The sequence below is a fragment of the Mycetomoellerius zeteki genome, unplaced genomic scaffold (assembly GCF_001594055.1).
Source record: "Mycetomoellerius zeteki isolate Tzet28-1 unplaced genomic scaffold, Tzet1.0 scaffold74, whole genome shotgun sequence".
Taxonomy (NCBI): domain Eukaryota; kingdom Metazoa; phylum Arthropoda; class Insecta; order Hymenoptera; family Formicidae; genus Mycetomoellerius; species Mycetomoellerius zeteki.
The window spans coordinates 251,711-264,392 of record NW_017257764.1 but is presented as its reverse complement, the minus strand read 5'-3'; the positions used below and the strand labels follow the sequence as shown (position 1 = coordinate 264,392).

Sequence of the window (12,682 nt, the reverse complement as noted above, 5' to 3'; positions counted from 1 at the left end):
TTTTTTTATAGTTTTAAAGTACTCTTGAAGCCATTCAATTTTCATTATGAAAATTTTTTTCTATCTCTTACAGTTTTGGCGATATTCGCTTCGAAAGAGAAAAACCGATTTTCTTCTAAAGGGTGCTTCACCCCTTAAAAGTGCGTATGGGCACGTATAAAAAAATACGTGTCGCTTATTTTTGTCTGGAGAATAACATATTAAAAGCTCATTAAAATCGGAGGGGGACAGTTGCGTCCCTTTCCTTATTAGATATTATGTAAAATCGAGGAAAAGTTGGACTACACATAACTACTATATTCTTTTTCTTTTAATAAGTTCCCTGTTTTGGTTTTGCCGATCTACTATGAAGGGTCACAATACCATGCAATAAATTTTACGTATATCCTCCTTGGAGAGCAGAGGACACACTTTGTATAGAATTAAACACGAAGTAGTATTCCTTTCTATATGAAGTTCGTCTTTTCGTCTTTTAACCATTTCTGACTTAATCAGGATAGTAATATCGACTGGGGCAATATTGCCCCTTAAACAAAGACTCACTAACATTTAGCTTGTAGTTTCATAGATGGAGTGATGTTCTCCATATTTTGTTAACGCAGGAAAAAGCCTGTGTATATGTGTGTGAGGCATGGATAGGATCGAACCCGAATCCACGGATGCTAGTCTGAGTCATCAAACTGGCCAGACTTTGATTATATGTATAGGGTTATATCTCTATTTATTACTTGTTAGGTATTATTAATTGTTATCGAGTTCGATGAACAATGCAATATTTATATTTTAGCTACTTAATTTTTCTTATCGAAAAGACTAGATTTTAAGTATAGTTACATATTATTATAATTACTGCCTCATGGACTGAGATCGCGTACTCTACTACGTAAACCGAGAGAAAATAACTCAACCAATGTAAATTATAGTAAATCAGTACGCTTTTTAATCAAACTTTTTAATTATGCAACGGAAAAGCAACTTTTAAACATTACATTTTGACAATAATTATAAGTTAATTTTAGATAAATATTAAGTAACAAGTTAATTTTCCTTCTTTCATATTATGTTTATCATGTATATCAAATATTTGAACACATATAAATATTTTAAATTAAATATGTTATTTAACTATTATATTTAACCCCCAACTATTATATTTAATCACTATAAAATATTTGAGACAATGTCAAGATATTTTAATAATTTATTTTAAAAATTACAAAAGATAAATCAAGTTGATTGTACGCTACATAATCATATTACATTATCTGGTGACTACTTTCGCATGCGACTTTTCAGTTCTCTCTCGGTGAAACTTTTCGAGTTAGTCGTCCATGAGCTTTCTGACTAGATGCCACTCGTAAATATTATTACAATACGATAGCCAAAAATAGATAATCAATGATTTAATTAATAGTTCAAATATTATTGATAATCAATAATATTTGAGCTAATTTCTTTTCAAAATACCATTTATCTTTCGAAAAATATTTCTCATATTACTGTTTTTATATTACGATTTTTTGAGTCAAGTACAATAATTGAGATGAATTATATTTGTTTGTTACATTAAAAAAAATCCTTCATTAGGTTTAGTCATTTAATATTTTTTCACTAGATTAGATTTATATATTTTTGGCTGAGGTTTAATTAATGCTTTGAATTCATGACTACATGTAATAATTGTTTTGTACACTAAGCGCTAACAGTAAAATCGATTTATACTATATAATTAATTTATATAACTCACTTGCAATAAAACTAAGGGAAATACTCTTAATTTTATATCGTTGTTTATGACTAAACTAATATGCCGAGACTAGTGAGATTAATTTTAATTTTTACATGTGATTGATGTGATTCGCGTGTGCAAAACTTATACTATATCTTCCACAAAATTGATTGCGACGTTTATTTAAGTCTACATACTATGCAATAGAAATGAAATCCATAAATGCTAAAATCTATAAATACGAAAATTAAAATAAATTTGATTAAATTAAAGTATTACGATATTCGTGGAAGGCACGGTTAAAATTAAAATTACTTTTGATGTTGTCTGCACGTGAAATCATAAAGAGTGTACAATTTTGTACTTTTTGATTAAAAATAGGTTCCAAAAAAGAAATATTAATGTATTTATGAATAAACATTAAAATAAGCACAGCCGAATAATACTTTGAAAAGAATGGTAAATTGTATTGGACAAATCCGCAAACTTAGATAAAAAGCAGGAACTTAACATTCGAAAAATAATCCTATCTTATCTTACCCTAAAGTAATCCTATCCCGAGTTTCTTTTGATATCATTCTACATCTTCTTTTGATCTTTGGTACTTTTCTTTTTAATATCTTCTTTTTAGCAACTAAATTAGAATAGACTGGAAGTCTTCTTTGACAAATAGACTAAAATACATTACGATACAGATACTTTTTAAAGCATTCGATTCACACATAGGATATTTTTTAATTCAGCAAACCTGTTGTTAGATAAAGTCAATATAAATGATTGGACATATAATCATATAATTATGGTTAACAGTCCCATATTGTTATCATCATTGCTATAAATAATCTACATTTATTATTCATTTATATACTACCCAAGGAATGATTTATAAATAAAAAAGATGATTATATAGGTACATTTTTATAAATATACAAAAATTGATTTTTATGAAGAAAAAAATAATATGTCTGAATTTGCAAGTTTGTTGAAATAATTGCACTGCTATATTTCTAACTAATTAGTTATAGTTACATATATATATACTAGTATTTGCATATGTATATTTTTGTTTTTTGTACTATAATGAGTTTTATAAAATATTTATTTGGTTCATATTGTTTAAGAGAAAGGGACATAATTTTTGAAGAGAAAAGGTATAATTAAAGAATGGAGATATAGAATGACTCATTTTTATACGCTCTTTAACGATAGCTCTTTCCTACATAGATAGCTGCCATAGAGGACATCTTGCTTTGCGTGTAAATTAATAAGAAAATTAAATAATGCACAGATACTTTATACATATATTTTGTATAAAATTCACATACTTGTCCAGTTGTCCTTCTCTATTTATTTTTTGCTTAAGTGGTCTTACTGAAATAGTTAAGCCTTTTCTCTTTCTTCTTAATTATTATGTAAATGTCTGCAATTCGAGGAATATAAATTTTAAATAGTCATGATACTGGCACATTTCCCAAAATATATTACAGTTTATAAATTATTTATCATTAAATTAAATCTACATAATGTCTGTTATTTTATTTTAAATTCTGATTCTTATTAAGAGTATTTTACAATTAATTACGAAATCTGATTATAATGCCTAAAATTGATTAGATTACTTTACATGCAAAGTTATTATATAATTAAATTAAGGTAATACTATACAAGAATTATACAGCTTTATGTTTCCAAAGGCATTGAAGATTATCAAATTGTCTGAACTGACTAAACTATTCTTTGGTATAAGTTTCATTGTTGACTAGATTATTTTTTGGTATAAGTTTCATTGTTGACTAGATTATTCTTTGGTATAAGTTTCATTATTGACTAGATTATTCTTTGGTATAAGTTCCATTGTTGACTAGATTATTTTTTGCTATAAGTTCCATTGTTGACTAGATTATTCTTTGGTATAAATTCTATTGTTGACTAGGCTACTCTTTGGTATAAGTTTTGTATGGCATCGCATCCACGGACTTTGTAACGTACAAAAATATATATATATTTTTGTATATAGATTATTTTTTGCTATAAGTTCCATTGTTGACTAGATTATTCTTTGGTATAAATTCTATTGTTGACTAGGCTACTCTTTGGTATAAGTTTTGTATGGCATCGCATCCACGGACTTTGTAACGTACAAAAATATATATATATATTTGTATATATACATGTATATACAAATATATATATATATATTTGTATATACATGTATAAACGTAAACATACTGATAAGACAATAACTGTAATGTCAGATGCATGCGAGATGTAGTCGCACAATTTAAAAGAAGATTGCATTTATTAGTGGCCTGCATATTCTGTATCGAATATAAAATTAATTAGATCAATAAACTAGATGGCTGAGTAGAAATGACTTGGGATAAATGAATAAATCGACTAGAAATACAATTACGATTAAATAATTTATAAGACTAATTAAATTTTTATGTACTTTAATCAATTTTTGATAATACTAATACTATCTTACCTAAAAGAATGTGTATGGTTTATAAGAGATCATTTAAAAACTTACGATTCTAAAATTCAAAGTAAATTATTCGCGAGATGTTTAAGGAATTTAAAAAAAGATTTACACTCTCTTTATCGATATTTTTTCAAAGATAACTTTTTGAAACTCGACTAGCTTTATTGACTAGAAATTAATTTTCTTTTAAAGTTAATATTAATAACGACTAATATTGTGTCAATACGAACTGAATAGATATTTTTTATAATAAAAAAATGATTATTTTATAATTTTGAATCTTTGATAATAAATTATGATTAAATTGAAAAAGTGAATTCCATTAAATTTTGCAACAATTGATATTGTTGTAAATGGCATGTATCTCTACTAGACAATAAATGTTTAAAATTTTTAACTACATTCTAATGTTTGATTACATTTTGGAAGTATGTGAAATTAGAAATATATACGTTTGATTAAAATTGGAAATTTGTTTTCTATCAACATTAAAGATTTGATTAGATTATAGACTAGAAATGAGAGTTTTGGTCAGATTTTATTACTATATTTTGTTGTACGTGACAAATTATACGACTAGAAATTAAATTTAATTTGTACTTCGACATAACTCCGGAGAAGTTTAGAAGGCACTTTAGGTCACTTTGCTCAGATTTTTTTAGAGCTTTTCTTCACAGAGAACTTGACCGAGCTGGAGCTGAATGTCATAAATTCAGTCATAACACGAAAAAAATTTAGTGGATTGATCCATAATGGACTAATCACAATGGGCAAGTTCAAGCCGGTAAAGCGGCTAGGCATGCTTGCCGAGCGAATGACTGGTCCTTACCCGTGGATCCAACCAATCATGTTTAATTGCTCGGCGAGCATGCCTAACCGCTTTGCCGACTTGAATTCGCCCAATGAGTTAGCCTCATTGTTATTAGTCCATTATGAGTTGGCAGTCGGATCGGTATGCAGCATCGGTAGTCTGATAACGGCTTTAAGGGATTCTAAAGTTGTCTGTTATAAAACGTAATAATTTCGTAGCATGATATCGCAGAAATTATTTTTACAAAAATTATGTTTCTTATTTGTATTATATATGAAGGAGTTAATTATTAGGATCAACTTCGAACATCAAGGTTGGTAACTTTTTAGTATCCGGAAAACACGCTGCTGTCAGAAGCTTTAGTATTTTCAATTTCATAGAAGAAAATTTTTTTATTGATTGAAGTCGATCTAATTGAAGAAAATATTAATTAAACATATATCGAAGATATTATTTAATTTGTGTTTCGGTATATCTATGAATATGAGTCGAAACGCCTAATCAAATGGATTTATGATAAATATCGAGAATTTGATTAAGCAAATAATGAAATATTTGGCGCTGCAAAATATTAGGTTCACGTGGCCACAAAAGTGTATGAAATCGAAAGTTGATATGACACTAAATATAAGAAAGAGAAAGCGTCTAAAGAAATAATGGGGATATGTGAAACTCCGTTGGTTATAATACGAATCAGAAATTGTTTCCTATAAATGAATTTATAGTAATTACGTTTGATATCAAACATAAATCAAAATAAAAAAAAGTTTCCTATTATTTTGAAGATATCGTTTGACCTCGGTATAAAGAGAACGATAAATTTCTTGTGTCGAATTTAATAATTTTAAATATGGCATTACTCTCAATAAATGATTACGATAATGTACTAGTTCTTGCACTTTGTAGCTTACGAAAGATAAACTTACTTATTTTTAGTATCGAATTAATCTCACTATTGTCGGCCTTAATTATAAATTAAATTATATATACACTTAAATTAGTTTTTAAATTATATAAACGCTCGACTGAGAAAATTTTCATTACTTATATTCAATTAATTATTTTTATGAGAAATGATCTTTTAAAAGTTCGAATAAAAGTATAATTTTATTTAAACAATAATTTCATCGCGCGAAAAGTAATGTCTGCAAATCGAAATTTAGCTTTTAACTCGCAATAATGCGCTCGTAAAAAAAGACTAATAATTAATCGAAACGACAGAAAAGAGGTCAGATATATTTTGAATGCACAATCTTACTAAAAATGGCAACAAAGTTAGACGAACCCATATAAAACTTTCTCGCATCTCTTTCTAAGAGATAATTAAAAATTGAAATATTGATATATGTATCAAAAGAAAACAAGAAGCAACATTTAAATGTTGCCGTACAAACAGCAAAATTTAAATCTGTTATTTCCATTTTTTTTTTAAACTAAAGTTCAAATTTTTAGTTATTTATTATTATATATCATTATATCAGTTTGCTATTGTTTTATTAAAGAACTATATCCTTTGTATATCCTTTGTTGGACTGGACCTCGCTTTTTTCTTTCGATTAAATTAGTGAGTCTTCTTTACACACGCTACTAGTAATTTATATATACATAGGTAGCTATTTGCACGCAAAATTTAATATTGCAATACACATATAAATATTACTTACACTTTGCAATTAAAATTGCATTATCGCGAGTGAAATATCCTTCCTGTTAGGATGAATTGCGATGTACCAGTTGGTATTGGCTTAAAAGAGCCAACTGTATTTTTCGGATTTTACATCTTCTTTACGGGTGATCCTTAAAAATGAATGAAGTGGCACGTGATTTTTCTCGGATCCATTCGGTTAGCGCTCACTATGATATCTAATAAATACGAATTTTTTCTGATATTTTAATCACAGTATAATACTTCGGATCAAAATTTATTCACAAATAACGGTTAATGTAGTCTGCGATATGTATTTGCTTTAAATGTGTTAAAGAATATGTAATATATATAATAAATTTGATAATAATAATAATAACAACAATAATAATAATTACTTATATATTATTATCATTGTTATTGTTATATATACATTCGAAATTATTTGTTATTTGCGAATATATTTAGTCCAACATTGCTTTAGGTCAAATCGTGAAAGTCAATGAAATACTTACTTGAAAGTTTTTTTCGAACGAATTTAGATCCAATCTCAGGAATGTTATGTGTTGGTTCGCCAAAGGAAATAACTGGTTCGATACATATCTGTTGAAATTATCCTTGTTACTGTGCCAAATTTCTTCTCGTGATTATTAATACAATTCATCTGGATGCTTTTCGAAAATATTATCTCTTTAATTGGCATAATTAGGCGGACCATACATCAGTATTAATCTTCAATAACTGGAGGCTGTTCGATGTGGGAAATTCGAATGAAAATTTTCCATCGCCGCGGAAATACGGTTACTCATCCTCGCCGAGCGTGTGATTCGAATACTGCTTGTACTTTGAACATCAGTACTCTACGTCTCTCCCTCTCTATCTTCCCTTTCCCTCTTTATATCGGTACGCGCTTAAATTAGGACTTCTTTGAATATGCTTGTCTCGCAAATTTCTGTTTTCATACATTTCTATATTGCAGAAACGGAGAACGAGGTCAAGATTAAGATTGATGACCAAAGAGCAACATTCCAACGATATGTCGATGTCTATATTAATTTGTATTATCTGGATGTCTTTGGCTTAAGATTTTCACAACTGGATGTTATATGTGTGCCAATGTTGCTGCGTACTTACTGTGATTGCTACACCATCCTCTGTCTTCCCTCGTCTCTCTGCTCCGTTTCGAATCAGGCGTTCCGCCGAGGATGGACGATCCTTTCAGTTTCCTCATCGTCTATGAGGATGTTCTCTTAGTCAGTACTTGAGCATCTTCACAGACGATTCACCGTTCGTCAGATCTGCGATCCTCGGCGAGGGTTTTGTAAGATGATGGTTGCGGCCGGATGAGAGATTTCAATCTCCCTCGGAGGTTCAGAGTCATGCTTGCCATCGGGTGGGCGAGCGTACTACGAGGAACGAAAAGGTGGAGAGACGAACGACGTAATGAGGCGATAGAGAAGGAGAGGAGAGGTCCTCCGAGGGTCACGCAAGCGCACAGTCGCTCGTCCGGTCGCAAACTAATCGTAGGCCTGCGCATGTTGGGCTTTATGTTCGACACTACCCTGGAATAACCGGTCGCCCGTTCCCCACCTGGACATGTTTGTACCCCACCCTTCCCGTAGGGTCCTCTTGACGCGTGTATCTGCCGCCACCTCGACGCTAACCCGGCAAGCTAGTCACCCCTCCACTACGGTGCCCGCCGCCGCTGGGTGTCCGTCACATGGATGGGGAACTGTGCCGAGGACAAGAGGGAGAGAGAGCACCCCCACGTCTCCGAGTCAAACACCCCCACCTACCTCGTCCTCGCCGAAAACGCCGATCCAGCACTTCTCTCCGAGCAACATCGCCAACATCCTATCGCCGTACCCCACTACGCTACCGGTGGACCCCCCACTACGGACGATGGCGCGTTCCGTGGTTTGTGCGTCTTCGAACGGATAGACAAGCCTCCCGTATCACGCTATTGGTGGTCGCTGAATAAAACTGCTTTTAGCCGTTCTCTCTCCCTCTCCCCTCCCCTCCCTCCCCTCCCCTCTCTCTCTCTTTCTCTCATCGACACCGTTTGCGGATGAAGGTGGTAAATGACGCGCCCTCCCTCTCTACTCTCGAAAACAATCGGGATACAGATTCGAATTCGAATTCTCCATTTTTCTACCAGCGACCGTTTTGACGGTTGACTAATTAATTTTCTCTCAACGGTCAATGTGGCCACCGTGTTTAGGTGTTCTTTGCACCACCACTCGCTGCCACCCCCGCGATGAACGAGCCGTTACGCTTCATTCGCGCAGTCGTTATCGCTTGTACGCTTCACCTCTCATTCGTTATGACGCGAAGGTACGCGGCTCTCTGTTAATTCGCTCACAAATGATGTATATCTGACAAAATGGTCTAATTGAAATAGTCATAGTGTTGAAATAGTTAAGGTGTTGGTTCGAAAAATACATTAAAATTAAGATAAAATTGCTTAAGCAATATTATACCGAAAGTATATTCGTATATAATATAAAAAATGAAGGAAAGGAGAACACTCTTTGCATCGTGTAGCAGAAACAACGACAGCTGCCTTGCAAATAGAAGTGTAATAATAGCCTCGGCGAAAATTGTCCGACACGCGAGGACGATGTGAGAGAGCGGCAGGAACCAGGATTACGCAGGAAATGCGTTTGCGGTGTCTCACCGGGGTTTTAGGGGCAATAGGTGCAATTTTCGTCCTTCAGTTACCGTCGCTGAGAATTTCCGCAACAATACTCCTACTGCTAAAGCATATGTCACGTAACTATAGTTCGTGAAGAATTTAATAATAAATTTTATAATGCCAATTTTACGCAAAAGCCTTCTTTTACTTGAGAGTCACATAAAATATATTTTGTTTCATAAATCAATCAGTTTAGGTCAGGACCATGTTTTCAAATTGACAAATAATCAGTTTAAGGTACCTATACCATTTCATACGCTACTAAAACAAGCAATTGAAACGACAGATCTCTTATTTCAGCCGTTTTTGTAGTTTGAACGGTTTTAACTATAAGTAACACATCTATCAGTTGAAGAAATGGTGTAGCACGTAAGGCAGAAGATTCATGATCTCCAGGTTCGAATCCAACCAAGGGAAGTCTCAATAAAAAAAATATGATAGTACATTATACGTATAAATAAGGTATTTACGAGAGGTCTAAATGTAATAGATTCATCTGTTCCAGATCAATCAGTTTCAGATAATTTTAGTTGCGATAATATTGCGTTTATCAAATACAATTTGAATCGGTTGGAGAATAACGTTAAAAAAACGAATACATATAATATATGACGTCTATCAGCCAGCCAGTCATCACAGCTAAAATTATCGGAACTGACAAACGTCTCTTACATTTAGACCTCCTGTAAATATCTGACTTGAACGTATTATCTATGTTTATTGGAAAGTTAAATGCTCAAACGTTATTGCCAATGCTGCCGCGCCGTGTCGACCATGTTGACCGCGATACATATAATTAAATCTATTCTTTTTCTTTGTTGCTGATTCAGATAAAAACGACTAGAATAATTACGAAATAACTTAATAACTGCTTATAAATGCTTAATTAAACGCGTTAATACTGCAAGTAACACGGGAAAAACACGAGCAACGTATCAAATCTGTCGCTCAACTGTCAAATTCAATTCTTCTTGCCCTTTTTCATGTATGTATGTATGTACCTACATATGTATGTACAAAGTTATCGCTGAAATGGATTTGAGCGGCTCGTGAAAATGCACTTTTACAGTTTGCTTGAACGGGAGAAATTATTAAATTTACGCAAAAATATTATTAGGCATCAAGCTCCGCTTTGACTGAATATGGTTTTCTTCCTTGCTTATTTGTTTATCAATTAATATTTCTGTACTAATAATTGCAATATATTTTCTACATTTGTAAGGAAATATGCGAGAGTGAATTGTTCTGATTCATTAAATATAGCACTGTTTGACTCCGGGGTTGCGAAGAGTGTGCGTCATAATAGACGAAAGTGCCGTTTGACGTAGGTACTCGAGGGATAGTTTATATCGTTCTCGCGGAAGGAAAAGTGATTTACTTCGGGGGCATAATGAGCGAGGGGTGGACCGGGAGATATGCGCGGCACGCGCTGTGATTTTGTAGCAAAGGGTGCGAAACGCTGTTCGACGATCTGGCACGCTGCGGCATGGCCGCAAAGCCCTCGTGAAAATTCACGGACCGTTGGCCACGCCAAGGTATGAGACATAAGGCATGCTGCCGCGCGGGGTGCGTGTGTAGATTTATGCCCCCTCGCACTTTTTCCCCAAGCAATCGCGACGCTCGACGGAAAAAAAGATACTCGTTTTGCTCGTTTGCCCTGATATGGAGTGTTTGTCTAATCGCATCTTAATTCATGATTTTTGTAATCCTCGATACGCAATATATACCAAGCAGGGAATTCTCATAATATCAAATTTTTTGTAAAATTGTATTTTGATTAAATATTTTGATATTATGATATAATTATTTTAATAAAATATTTCTAACACGGAAATAAAATTCTCTCCAGCTTTTATACGCATTATAATTCTATAAATAAATATTTTTGATTATATTAAATATGGACTACGCATTGCAAGATTTATAAAATTTCGTTTCTCAGAAGCATATAATTCCTGGTCAAATTATTAGACTTTTTTGATAAATTTATCTTGAGTGGTCAAAAATAACAATCATTTTTATTTTTACATTTCTGAGGTAGGGTTTTCTCTTTTGTTTGGACACTCTCAATTAATAAAAACACAATTTTAGTAATATTTATCAAATATTTATGTTTGTAAAGTAAAAAGATATTTGTTTTCTCAATATTTTGTGAAATCACTATCGACGGCTATTAAAAGATTCTAATAATAATAATAATGTTATGTAATGTTTAAACTGAAGTTCACTCACTATACATACAAAACATAATTTTTATATAATAGAAACAGAAAACACGTGTATTTTTTTGCTGTTGTCTCTACAACTAGGTATTAACAGATTCATATTTTTGTAATGCACATTATAAGTGTGTGTGTGTGTGTGTGTGTGTGTAATGTGTGTGTAATAAGTAAATAACAAATTCATTTTATAGACAATTATTTTCTTTACTTATCTCAATTGATTAGAATAACGATTGATGTCATAATATAATACAAATCTGATTCTTAGTAGTCAATAGATTTTGTAAAAATATATAATGCGTCCAATATATAATATATGACTCAATATGTTTGTTATATGAACGGACATATAATAATTAATATAATTACGATCATTACATTAATACACAAAAGAATAACAAACCTCTCATCCTGAAAATAGTTACCGTAGATACATCAAGTTGCCAATTGTATCTATCGCGGTGGCCGTCGTGCGAAATGCAGTGGCATGCTACAGGGGCACGAACGAAAGTTTATTGTCACCCTCGAAGAACGAAGGGTGAGTTTCCTACGAGAGATCAATGGCGTTTCGTGAAGGGGGAGAAAACGAGTGAATTCGATGCGAAACGAGGGAATTCCATAATTCGTAGACCACAGTCATAGCATGCGTCGGGATCTACAAGCGCGTCTGCCCTCGTCGCAGTACCTCTATAGTCCTATAGTATATATAGAGAGACCGGAGAAAGACCCCCAAATCCCCGCGCGCGGCAAATGGAGCGTCCCTTGATTCGATAGCCGTAATAAAATTCATGATCGGCTTGGAATTTCGCGGAGCGAAGCGGATCGTCTCGGATGTTTCTATCGTCAGGCAAGTGCTTTGTCGATAAAATGCTAATAACAGCCGCGGCACTGGAATCGGAATCGATATCGCATAGATAACTGCGGATTCTTCTCTCCTCCACACGATGCTAAATTGCTCGTTTAGCTTCAAAGAGGCAATAAAGAATAACTCTGTTTAATTTAGTACAGCTCGCGAAGGCGGTTATTATTTGTCTGTCTTAAATTGCCTGCGCTCGCGAATCGCACTTTTATTACATCGTAAAGTATCAAATCTAC

The 12,682-nt window shown here is 32.9% G+C and overlaps 1 long non-coding RNA gene across 1 annotated transcript; it reads right to left on the bottom strand.

The window, feature by feature from the left end:
* Positions 1–6,808: 6,808 nt before the first annotated feature.
* LOC108729489 (uncharacterized) lies at positions 6,809–8,022 on the bottom strand. Its single transcript, XR_001936931.1, has 3 exons — positions 7,805–8,022; positions 7,186–7,638; positions 6,809–6,888 (listed from the first exon to the last, which is right to left on the bottom strand). It is a non-coding gene; the product is annotated as an uncharacterized lncRNA (long non-coding RNA).
* Between the last annotated feature and the right edge of the window lie 4,660 nt (positions 8,023–12,682).